Source organism: Suricata suricatta, chromosome 12, assembly GCF_006229205.1.
Source record: "Suricata suricatta isolate VVHF042 chromosome 12, meerkat_22Aug2017_6uvM2_HiC, whole genome shotgun sequence".
NCBI lineage: Eukaryota > Metazoa > Chordata > Mammalia > Carnivora > Herpestidae > Suricata > Suricata suricatta.
Window position 1 is genome coordinate 76,201,102 of NC_043711.1, and position 12,514 is coordinate 76,213,615.

General features: G+C 42.5%; 1 protein-coding gene across 2 annotated transcripts in view; it reads left to right on the forward strand.

Annotated features, from left to right (window-relative positions):
• The first annotated feature begins 11,832 nt into the window (after positions 1-11,832).
• Positions 11,833-12,514, forward strand: part of SLC23A2 (solute carrier family 23 member 2) — a 104,052-nt gene continuing 103,370 nt past the window's right edge. Inside the window, exon 1 of one of the 2 annotated variants that reach the window (XM_029915827.1) lies at positions 11,833-11,981. The gene's annotated coding sequence lies outside the window, so the exon portion shown is untranslated. The remainder of the gene's footprint in view (positions 11,982-12,514) is intronic. The other variant, XM_029915828.1, reaches the window with a different exon arrangement.

Consider the following 12,514-nt stretch of genomic DNA (forward strand, 5'->3'; position numbering starts at 1 on the left):
TACAACTAGGTATTTTCCTAGAAGAGTGATTTTATTGGATATATATTTTTAAAGGGGCGGATGTTAAACATTTTAAGATGATTTTGACCAAAAACATCTCGCTGAAAAGGAAGGTGAATATTTCTCTAATCTTGGAATGAGGAGGGGCTTCCTAAGCACGAAAGCATTAGCAATTGCAAAAAGATGCTAGATTTGACTTTAGAGAGATTAAAAAACAAATCCTTTATTTCAAGTGACAGAAGAGGGGGGGGAAAGCAGTCATTTATTTTTTTCTGGGGAAGTTGTTTGCAACATGGCAAAGGGTTAATGTCCTTAATTTGTAAGGAGCTCTTACAAATGAATAAGAAAAAAATGGAGCCTACTGAAAAAATGGACAAAAGGCACTTTATAGTTCATAAGAGAACTATAGACACATGGATCAAACAAATCAAGATTGAAACCAGATGTCTTTCTTTGCATGTCAAATTTGCAAACATTAAAAAAAAAATTGGGGACTGGCAAATGAAGTTAACATTCAGTTTTCCTCTCTTGTGCTTCCTTTGTTAGCTTGTCAGTTTTCCCAGAAGGAATTGGGAAGGTTTCCCATTTCCTATTTCTTTACCAGGAAGGATGGGATAGAACTGGCTTGTGAATTTTGTCTGAGCCTGGCACCTTTTTAAAGCCTAGGTCTTTGCTTTTTTAATTTTTTTTTGTCTTTTCAGGGTTAAAAAAATTTTTTTTTCCTAAAAAAAATTGTCCATTTCATTTAGATGTGGGGGTACACACATGTGCTTCCTTTGTTAAGTCCTTTAAAGATTACAAACTTCATGTAAAAGCATGAAGAATATGTAGTATCTTGTGTTTACCCTTGCTTTCAGAAGGTACTTGCTGTCCTATTCAGCAGGTATTTTGATTTTCATTGAAAGGGGTGTTTTGTTTTGTTTTTTTTTACTTTTTTTGGTCAGCTTTTTTTTTGGCAACTACTAAATTGACAAAATGATTTGGTTGCTTAATTTCTGGCCTGTGAATGGTACTGTCCCCAGGGCTATATCCTTCCTGCTTCTAAAGTATTAACATCCTTTTTTAAGGAAATGCTAGAGATGACACTTGTACAAATATGGATGTTATTTTCCCCCACCCCCCACTCTTTTGGATTTTTTTTCCTCTGTGAAATCAAGCCTGAAAATCATAGCTTTTAGTACCTTTGCACGCGCCAATTAAAAATCTAGAGAAGCGCTGTGAATGCTTTCTTGTGCGTTCGCAGTGGCCTTTGTCGGGACCGTCAGGTGTGCGTCATTGAGCTCTCAAGTGACGTTCCCTCTGAGCTGCTCACAGGGGCCTGGGCTTTGATCTCTGCCTTGTAACCTTGCGTGCAAAGGGCAGGGCTTCACATTGAGCGAGGCAGCACACGGAGGGGAGGGGGGCTGCTGTCGCAGGGACAGAAGTTCAAGGATGCGCCCTGATAACTCAGTCTTGTTTCTGTGTGACTGGCTCCTCCTGCTTAGTTCCTCTCTCAAAACTATCCTTGTATTTTTCCAATATTAAAACTTAGGACCCAGTTCTGTATTTTGGTCTTTGATAGCTGTCCCGTGAAGTAGAAAGCCAGTCCTTCCAAACACTGGTTTTACTAATCAGCTTAAAAAATACTTTCCAAAAACAGATCTTCACGGGGTCATAGTACTTGCACTCGCCCTTCTACAGTTTTTCTCTGATTTGTAGCTAAAGTGATTTTGTTAATTTGCAGCTTTGCCCTCATGGAAACTTTTTTCCTTAAAAAATTTTTTTCTAAGCGTTTTAAAGGATATACAAAAGAAGCATACACGTGTTGGAAAATAATTCTAACTTGTCAGAATTGGATAAAGCAGATTTTGAAAGCCACACGGCCTCTTTTACCCCCTACGCTTCAAGGCAGTTTGATCTTTATTCTTTCCAGCCCTCTCTTGTGTCCACAAATACGTTCTATATAATTATACTTTTAATAAAAATGGGATTATACTATACATATTGTGCAACTTGCATTTCTCCAAGGACAAAATATATAATTTCAGTTTAACCGAAAATAAGCTGTTCTTTTAAAGCTTCTCTTTCGTTACTTTTTTCTATGTTATTTCCATTCCTTCTCTTTTTGACTAATCTTCATTGATGGAAGTTGCCTTTCCGCTTCCCTTCTGACTCGGTAAATTTTTAATAAACAGCTTAAAATAGATATGTGGTTTTGAAGATTTTATTTGGGAAATCAATTACCTTCATTTTCCTCCTTGAATGCAGAATGTTTTACCAGGAGAAAAACAGTTTCTCCATTCAAATTCTAATCAGTTGAAATAAGTAATATTTTTTTTTGTTCCAAACAGCAAAAGACCAATGTTTAGTTTCTGAAATTAAAAGAATAGGATCAGGGGTGCCTGGGTGGCTCAGTCTGTTAAGCATACGGCTTCGGCTCGGGTCAGATCTCACAGTTCGTAGGTTCTAGCCCCGCATCGGGCTCTGTGCTGACAGCTAGCTCAGAGCCTGGAGCCTGCTTCAGATTCTGTATCTCTCTCTCTCTCTGATCCTCCCCTACTCCCACTGTCTCTTTCTGTCTCTTAAAAATAAGAAGCATTAAAAAAAAAAAATAGGATCGCTGGAGGCTTACTGAAAGCTGGCTGGCACAAGTCTGATGGCATTTGTGTGTTTATTTACCTCCAGGTGATCAGTGATTGTGATGCTAACTTGCTCCAAAACGAGCTGTAGAGTTGAAAGATTCATAGCATTAAAAAAAAGAAGATTCACAGCCAAACTAGTTTCTAACCAGGAACTTGTTGGTGTCTGGCTAAACTGTCATCACCTGTGTGTTTTTTCTTTTTTCTTTTTTTGTTTTTATTTTGAGAGAGGGTGTGGGGGAGGCACGGAGAGGGAGAGAATCCCAAGCAAGCTCCACACTGTTAGCACAGAGCCTGATGTGGGGCTCGAACTCATGAACCTCGAGATCATGAGCTGAAATCAAGAGTCGGACACTCAACCAACTCAGCCATCCAGGGGCCCTTGTATTTTTCTTTACAATGGAGGGCCAGGCTGGTGACTAATGCCTTGCCATCTGTTTCAGAGATAGCTCCCCAGGTCAGGCTCTGGGTCCTTTTTTATTGTGAAACATATGCATAAGTACAAGAGTATAGAACACACATTCATTTAATAAACGAACAAAAAAAATGAACATCTGTGTACCCATTGATAACCCAGCCTAATAAATAGAAGGTAACCTAGCTTTTTTTATAAGCAACCTCCCGATTTTTGATACATTTGTAAGATGCTTTAAAAGAAGGTGATTTTTAAATAATCAAATCGTCTCTTCTGTTTTCCCCATAAAAACAGCATTATCAGTGTATTCTAGTGGCAGCACTGAAAGCAATGTAGTTATAAAGGTGAGGGCTCTGAACCCTACTCTGTCATCTATCTTAGAAGTTCCAGGACTCAGACCAGGCCTCACCCATCTTGGGTTCTTGTAAAGTGTGGACCCAGTAGCTCCTGAGGGTGGCTATGAAGATAATTACACAGGTATAATGTGTTAATCTATCTTAGAAGTTACTTTACCAGCAAAAAATGTATTCTGGAATACCCAAGACAAGCAACTTTGGACATGCAACCTATGTCCAACAAATGAAGGAGGAAAAGGTTATTTTATGGAGAAAGAAGAGGAAGGTGGGAGTTGTTTTGAAAGAAAAAAAAAAGTCCATTGGAAAAAAGTGGGAGTTCAGGGACATAAGGGTTTGTCATTGGTTGAGTCCCAGGGGTGGTCAATTTCTTAGAGGACATGCAATGTACATCTTTCCCTGTTGGCATCTGTTATTGATGATTCTCTCCTGTGGAGATTCTTCTGTTGGGGGCTCTAATTGACAGTTCTTCCTGCAGTTGACATTCAGTGGTCCTGGCTCCCCTTTCTAGCCTCCTGACTCCACTTTACTTTAAATTTTCACATTTCCCCCCTTTTGATCAAGAGCTTTCTCCAAAAGCATTGCTGATCAGGAGTCAGATTTTTCCAATTCTTTTGTCCATCAGTTCTAGGAAAGACCTTTCCTGGGCATAATGTCCCACGTTGGGGGGAAATTATTTGGATTGAGAATCTAAAGTCACATTTGAGTAACAAGAATGGGGAGCAGGGAGAACAATCAGGCACTCCTACTTCTAGTTCATATTCAGCACAGTTGTAAGCACTGGAGATCATCGCTTTGTTGGGTATATCATTGATATAAAGTTTGACAGGCAGCAAGTACAGAATCGAAAGTAACGTGACAATTCCAAATTGTGTGGTGGTTCTAAAGCAGGGTCCTAGATCTAAAAGGAGCCAACTAAAAATATTCATTGGCACTGGTTCCAGTTTAGGGGAGAAAAATTCCCCCTCCGGAGGCAAACCCAGAGTCCTGTATGCATATGAGGAGTCATCCCTTGAGCAGTGATGGAAGCAGACGTGATAGACAAGAGCACTCTGAGATTAACCGAGTGCATTTGGGAAGATTCAGTGCAGGTATGAGCACAAAGCGGTAGCTGGTGGGCTTCTTGCAAAACAGCAAAACTGCGAAGACGTTTTAAAGGAGTACTGGTATCTCAAAACTGTTCTAACCAGGTGTGTTAATAATATAGTAAATCTGGGAATTCAGAAACCATGAGTTTTGGAGAAGAATCCAGAATCAGTTCATAATAGTCCAGATGAAAAGGAGACTTTGTGTCCTGAACTTTCTAACAGACCTCGTTTCTTGGGGAAGCTGGCTCATCAGATGTCTGCATCAATACAGGGAAATCTTTACTTTCATGTCATCAGATGGTGTGTAGGTCCAGTCAGAGTTTGCTTTCTTTAGACATGTCCCATGAATCCAAGAGTCTGTCTCCTGGAGTTTGGCAGCACATGGGTTGGTTAGCATTTCGTAAGAGGGGCCTTTCCAGTGACGTTGAAGAGAATCTTTCTGGAGGTGTCTTTTCCAATAGATAAAATCTGCAGTTGCAAGGTGTGATGTTTTTCTTTTCTTTCTTTCTTTTTATTTTTTTTTTTTGAGTTATTTATTTTGAGAGAGAGCGTGAGCCGGGGAGGGGCAGAGTGGGAGGAAGAGAGAGAGAATCCCAAGCAGGCTCCCCACTGGCAGTGCAGAGCCTGACATGGGGCTTGAACTCACTAACCGTGAGATCATCACCTAAGCTGAATCCAAGAGTCCGATGACTAACCATTGACTGAGCTACGCAGGGGTCAAGGTGTGTTACTTAAGTCTTCATCTCTCAGGAGTACATGGTGAGAGGATTGCTCCAACAATCTTTAGGTTACTTTTAGTAGGAGCAGTTAAGTTTACAATATCGAAGTATATCTTTTTTTTTTTTTAATGTATGTTTATTTTTAAGGGAGAGAGACACAGAGTGGGAGCAGGGGAGTGGTTAGAGAGAGGGGGAAACACGGAATCCAAAGCAGGCTCAGCTCTGAGAGCCCGAGGCAGGGCTTAAACTCACAAACTGTAAGAGCCAAAGTTGGATGCTTAACTGACGGAGCCACCCAGGCACCCCCAAAGTATATCTATAAATTGTGGGTCAAAGGAGTCAGGGGCCAAGTGCATTGGACCTCAGGCCTTTACAATATTGAAGTATATCTTTATTTATTGTAGGTCAGAGGAGTCGGGCCAAGTGCATTGAACGTTCTCTGATTATCTCAAAGGGTAAAAGTCTGTGAGTTCCAAACGGGTGGATCTGAGTTAAGAAGGGCCGGTGGGAATGCTTTAGGCCAAGATGGTATGGGAGGTCTGTATAAATTTTGCTGATTGAGTCTTAATAGCGCCCTTAGTGCATTTGACCATCCTGAGGATTGAGGACGGTATTGCACAGTGAGTGTTGTAAAACTGGCCAAACAGCACACACTTATTCAAGCACCTGGTAAAATGGGTTCCTTGATGACTATGAAGTTGAAGAGGGCTTCTCCACATTGGTATAATTTTTTTCTAACAAAATTTTAGCTACATAAGAAGCAGTTGTATGTCTATAAGAGAGAGCTTTGGTCCAGTGAGAAGACATGCAAACCATTACTAAAACTTACTTAACTCCATGAAATGGAGTTAGCTGTATGAAATCCATTTGCCAAAACTTGAATGGCCCCTTAGGTAAATTAAAATGAGCAGTGTGAGCACGTTTTTCTGCCTTGTGTTTTGGATGCATGGGACAAGCAGGGTAGGCACATTTTGCAGCTTTATTTCTATTTCCCCACCGATACCGGTTCATGAATTGGGCCAGATTACTTGGTCTAACCTACAGCTCTTTTTATCAAACCACCAATGGTTAGGTTCCCAGTATTGTTTTTTCTTTTCTGGGGCCAGTTACTGGGTGTCTCTGGTCAGTTTTTCAAAATCCTTATTTGGGAGAACATCCTTTTGGACTGTGACAGAAGTTTGGCTCTTGATTTCTTTGAGAGCAGTGCTTTGGTGGAAATACGAGTGAGGTGGTTTCCTTTGGCCTCCAGAGAGTGGAGTCTAGAATGCTCAGGAACCTTAAAAGAGCATGGTGAAGTATGACATTTAATAAATTGTGGATGTAGGAGCCATTTTAAAGTTTATCCCCATTGGAGGTGAGAGCACGTCATTGTGGCTGTAACATTACAGAGTCCTGAGCAGCCTCAAAGATATACCAGCTATGGGTATAAATGTTTGTGGTTTTACCTTTGGCCAGGGTTCAGGTATGGAACTTGGCCTATTAATTGGGCTGAGATAGCCCAAGGTAAAAGTGCCGCCTTGGTGGTCTCAGCGGGAGTCACACAAGCGTTCGCAGTAGAGGATTAGCCATTTTCATCCTTTAAATAAGAATCATCAGGACACCTTGAAAAATCTGTTTCGGTTAGAGGAGTTTTCTATAAACAGGCAAAGGGAGTCCAGAGGTGATCTGTCAGTCTGAAGCAGTTGTGAGTGGTGAGGAGAGAGAATAGCAGGGTTACGGTTATTGCCCGGAGAAGGAGTTATATGAGGCGCAGGTAGCAGGGGGACCTCCTGGAAGGCGAGCGAGGTGGTGAGGACTTAGAGGGGTGTCTGCGTATGTGGCACAAGTGTGCTTGGAGGCCTGTGACCCTTTACTGGCCTTAACCAGAAGGGCAGTGCCAGGAATGGCTCTGAGGCAAGGACGGAGGTCCCTGGCCACGGGCTCCAGTGGTTGGTTCTAATACCTCAGGGGTCAGTGATGGTCCCCCATGTTTTGGGGCAAGTACTCCAAGGGCATTTTCTTCTCTCTCACAACGAGGAAAAGGGAAGTTGATAATTAGGATGTGTGAGGAGGGCAAGGGGCTTTATTAGGCTTTTCTTTAAAGTCTCCAAGGTCAGGTCTTCTCATTTGTTCCAAATGACATAGTCAGCGTTGTCAGTTTTAGTAAAGCCTATAGAGCTTGAGCTGTAAGAGAGAAGTTTGGAATCCCAGTTTCCACAGTAGACAGCCAGTCCCAGAAAGCTTTGTAATTGGCACTTAGTTTCAGGTTTTGGGAAGTTTAGGATGCCACGAAACCTACCTGGATCTAAATGCAGGCCTTGTTCTGAGATCAGGTGCCCTAAGATGAACTTTAGCTTGAGCAAACTGTGATTTTTCTTTGAAGACTTTGTCCTTTTAAGGCCCAAAGTTTTAACAGGTGAATGCTGTCTCCTGTGAAGAGGTTTGAGAAAGGGAGCAGAGAAGCACGTCATCTACATATTGTAACCAACCAGAGCCTGCAGAAAACTTTTATCCTCCCAATCAGCTTTTAAGGCTGGTAAAAAGTTAAGTACTCTGTGTAACCCTAGGGCATTATGTCCAGGTAGAGTACTGATCTTCCCAAGTGAAAGCAAGAAGGTATTGGCTATCTTTATCAACTGGATGCTAAAAATGCACTGTATAGAACAATTAGAGTAAAGAATTTGCTTTCAGTGTAACAGGTGTCAGTGTGGGATTAGGAGCAACAGGGCGCCGAGGGATAATGTGATTTATTGCCCTGAGGTCCTGGACTAACCTCTACCCTTGGCCACTGGGGCCTCTCGCAGGTAAAATAGGGGTATCACAGGGCCTAGTGCAGGGGATAATAAGGCCCCGAGTCTGTGGTCTCCTAGTATGGGCTTGATGTTTTAAAGGGCTTCTTTACTTATAGGGTATTCATTCTGGGGAGAGGCATTGAGGGATCTGTTTGAATCTTGATGGGAGATGCACTGTGAACTCTGCCAATATCGTTGAGAAATCTGCCCATAGAGAGGATGGTAGCCGATCCCATAGGGATAAATGATCGGTGTCCCCAGACTCCTCTATAGTGCCATCAGAGAGGTTGAAGAGTCATTTAATTCACCTGGTTGGCGATTTTGATTCTACAATTATTTCCTTCTTCTGGGAGAAATCCTGACATGATACTTTTCTAAGAAATCTTGCCCCAGTAAATGAATGGGGTAGAGAAACTAAGGAGAAAAGGGCGGAATCTCTCAAAGGGCCTAAACAAATGGGAACAGGTGCAGAGACAGGAACCTGTTGAAGCTTATGAGAGATTCCCTCTATTTGAGCTGTTTTCATGCTCTGAGACAGGACCTGCTTCATAGGAGTGCTGTTGAGCCCTGAGAATGCAGCTCTGGGGTCCGTAAGACAGATTCATTCTCAGTCTGGACAGTGGTTTTTCCAAGTGGATAAACAGGGAGGACTGGGAGGAGCCTCTGTAGGTCCTCAGAGCCCCGTCACTGGGAATTAGGAGAACACTGGAAAGGCTGGCTAGAGGGCTGAAGGCTTCTGGGATGCTTAGGTTTGTAACAATTTTTTTTCCCAGTGCCCTGGCCCTTTGTGGTAATAGCAAAAAACCAGCGGGTTTTGGTCTGTTTAGGGGCCTTCGTTTGCCAGAGTTGAAAATTGAGAATATTCTTGGTCTTTCTTTGAGGTGACCCTTCTAGTGGGTGAGTGAGTGGGCTTGCCAAGCTAGCTAAAACTGGAGAGGATAGTTTCCCATTCCATGCTGGTCCTTTAACCAGAAGATCCTTGTTCAGCCTGTTAGTAATGCTACCCAGGTGGATTCAGCCACCAAAGGAAGACTGGAATCTTTTTGAAAGACCATTTGTAGTTGATTATAATGGTCACAAACAGGTTCATCAGGCTTTCTTTTGAAGCCTGAATTTTGTGCCAATCAACAGGCTTAGGAAAAGCTAGTGTAATCGCCCAGTGGAGATTTCCAGTGAGTGTTCTAGTATTTTGCCAAAAGTTAGGGGTTTATTTCTCTAAGTCCTTTAGGAAGTTCTCATGGGGCTAGTTTCATCCACTGTTAGGCCTGGTCCTCACCAACAAGCACATGGGGTGACTGATAACAAATCTGAGAAAGCAGGGTGGTAAGCTGGAATAACTATGTTAAATTCTCTAGCAAATGTGGGTCCTGAGTCACTTTAGGAAACTCTTTAACTCTGGCTTGCAGTTTGAGTCTAGGCAACATAAGAAATTTGGGGTTCATTCAGATCCTCAGAAGATTTAACTTTAAAGGAGCAGGTTTTAAGGGCGCGTGGGTGGCTCAGTCGGTTGGGTGTCTGACTTCAGCTTAGTTCATGATCTCACAGTTTGTGGGTTTGAGCCCCATGTCGGCCTCTGTGCTGACAGCTCAGAGCCTGGAGCCTGCTTCAGACTCTGTGTCTTCCCCTCTCTCTGCCCCTCCCATGCTCATGCTCTGTCCCTCAATAAATAAACATTTAAAATAATTTTAAAATAATTTTTTTTAATTTTTAATTTATTTTTTATACGGAGAGAGACAGAGCATGAGAGGGGGAGGGGCAGAGAGAGGAGGAGACACAGAACCGGAAGCAGGCTCCAGGCTCTGAGCTGGCTGTCAGCACAGAGCCTGACGCGGGGCTCAAACCCACGACCGTGAGATCTGACCTGAGCCGAAGTCGGAGGCTTAACCAACTGAGCCACCCAGGCGCCCCTAAAATAATTTTAAACAAAGAGCAGGTTTTATTAGATTCAGGAAAGGACAGAGTGGGAAGAGATTCAGAGGAAAAACAGTTCAGTGAGGGTGGGGACTGACTCCAAGACAGCTGTTGTATGTCCTGGGACCTAGAAGACCAGAAGGGGAGGAAAAGGCCTCAGGAGCCTTTCTTTCCTTTGTTTGCCTCCATTAGTCTAGAAATTGTATTTTGCAGAGAGGCAGTTTTAGATTCCTAATAGTGTTCTGAAGCTTCAGAATCCCAAAATAGGCATCCCATTCACATTTTTGACGGTTTTAGAGCCGTGACTGTCCAATTTACTTTTCAGTAAAGTAAGTTTGGAGAGATGGTGTGTTCCCTGTAGTGGCCATTGGAGTTTTAAACTACTGTGTGCATGAAGGTGAACCAGCCAGGGTGCCAGAAGAGAGGACACCCTCAAAACATTTTGAGGACTGGGATCCCACTTCTTAGAGATTCTTCTTTGTTTGTTTTGGTTTGTTTGTCTTTTCTAGAGCAGGAAAGACAGGATTCCTAAACAGTATGAACAGCCTGGTTCTAAAAGGAATCTGAGCAAAGGCCAGCTCTGTTCCGGTAGGCAGAGCCCTGTTCCCAAGAAGTTGGGCCAAAGACTAGCAGAGTTTTATTAGGAATGGCCTGGTTCCTAACAGGAGTCGGACCAACGACCAAATGAGTGTTTTTATAAAGGACCAAGCTTTAAAACAGATTCTGAATAATTCCTGGGGAGCTTAATACACAGACTGGAGCTTGAAATCCAGAAGAAGAGTTGCCCTCAAATTTTCCTGTGGGCAAGAAAGCAGTGAGCTCAGGTAGCTCTGTGGGTATGGGTCCATGTTTGCTCACCAGCCTTGGAGTTCGTAGTCTTCTAGATCCCACTTGTACTCAACAAATAAGGTTAACCTTAAAAATAAGTTATTTTAGGGGCATCCGGGTGGCTCAGTCGGTTAAGCATCTGACTCTTGATCTTAGCTTAGGTCATGATCTCATGGTTGGGAGACTGAGCCCTGCGTTGGGCTCTGCGCTGACAGCCTTGGGATTCTCTCTCTCCTCCTCTTTCTGGCCCTCCCTTGCTTTATGTCTCTCTAATTTTTTTTTAAGTATACTTGCATTTTTTTTAAGATTTTTTTTTTTTAATTTTACCAGCAAAAATGGGAGTAACATTGGGAGTAACCAAGAATTACAACTCCCAGGCATGAAGCTATGACAAAGCCATAGGAGTCCAACAAAGAAGTGGGTTATCTTATAGAAAAGGAGAAAGTTGTTTTGAACAAAACCCCATTGGAGGAGGACACTAATTCAGGCTAAGGGTGGTTTGCCATTGGCTGAGCTGCAAGGGTAGCCAATTTCTCATAGAGCTGCAGTGTACATCCTTCTCTGTTGGGGCCTGTCATTGATGATTCTTTCCTGTAGAGATTCTTCTGTTGGGGTCTGTAATGGACAGTTTCCTGTAATTGACCACTGGGAACTGGCTTCTCCCTTCTAGCTTCCCTTTCTTCCCCACTCCACTTTAGTGAGGTTTTCCTTTATTAATTTTAACAGATGTATAGTACAGTGCTTGGCACATACTGAACACTAGAGAAATTTTTTTGTTTTTTGTCTTTTTAAAAATTTTTATTATTTTTTTGTAAATCGAGGTCTTATGCTAGGGAATATGGAGTTTAAGAAATTATCAAAGAAAAAACCCCAACTTAGTACAAAATTGCTTTTTCCAGATACTCTAAAATACCATCTCCCAACACATTTTGTGCAAACCAGAGAGCCAATTTTGAAGGGATTGAAGGTGCAGTTTGTGATCCTGCCCAGGGAGGGCTGGGGACTCCTAGATGGTCCTTCAGAATGAGAGAGTAATAGAGCAAGTTCTAGGATTGGGCACAGCTGAGTGAGAAGTAGACCCCATTCATGCAGAGTGCCCCCTGCTAGGTTTATTGTTACACTGTTTTTATTGATCATCTGTTTTTCTCTAGCTAGGTGTTGACTCTGCTAACCGGGATCCCCCTGTGGTTTCGAGCTTGGACCTCAGGAGCAGGAAGAAATGTAGCTCAGCCGCTTGTAGCAGAAAGCATATGGACAGATCTGTGTCACGGCATTTAGGTGCGTTTGAAACCTAATCTTTTTGTTCTGCGTTTCATGATGCAGTTGTGCTGACAGCCCTTCAGTGTTAGAATTCATTTGTGCTTGACCTTGCCCTTGGTACATGTCACCAAAGGTCTAAATGCAATCCTGGGAATAAATAATTGTTCCGGTTAATGCTAATGATAAGGTAATGGCTGCTGTAGGCCAAATTCCTTCCTTGTGAAGTAGGTTAAAGTAGAAAATAAGCAAAGCCTTGCCACTTGCAGCTAATGATAAGGTATGAGGTAAATATTTTCATTTTCCTTTACATGCTTTTGGCTTTTTAAAATCAGCAAACATTTGAATACTTGTTGCCTTTGAGGCTCTGTGTCTGGGTCACAGGTCTGAATCCTGGGAGTAAGGAGATTGAAGACCTGTTCCTTCTTTTTCAAGCATTCTGCAATTTTTTAAAAAAATATTTTATTGTCAAATTGTTTTCCATACAACACCCAGTGCTCTTCCCCTCAAGTGCCCTCCACCATCACCACCACCTCTCTTCCCCCCTCCCCCCC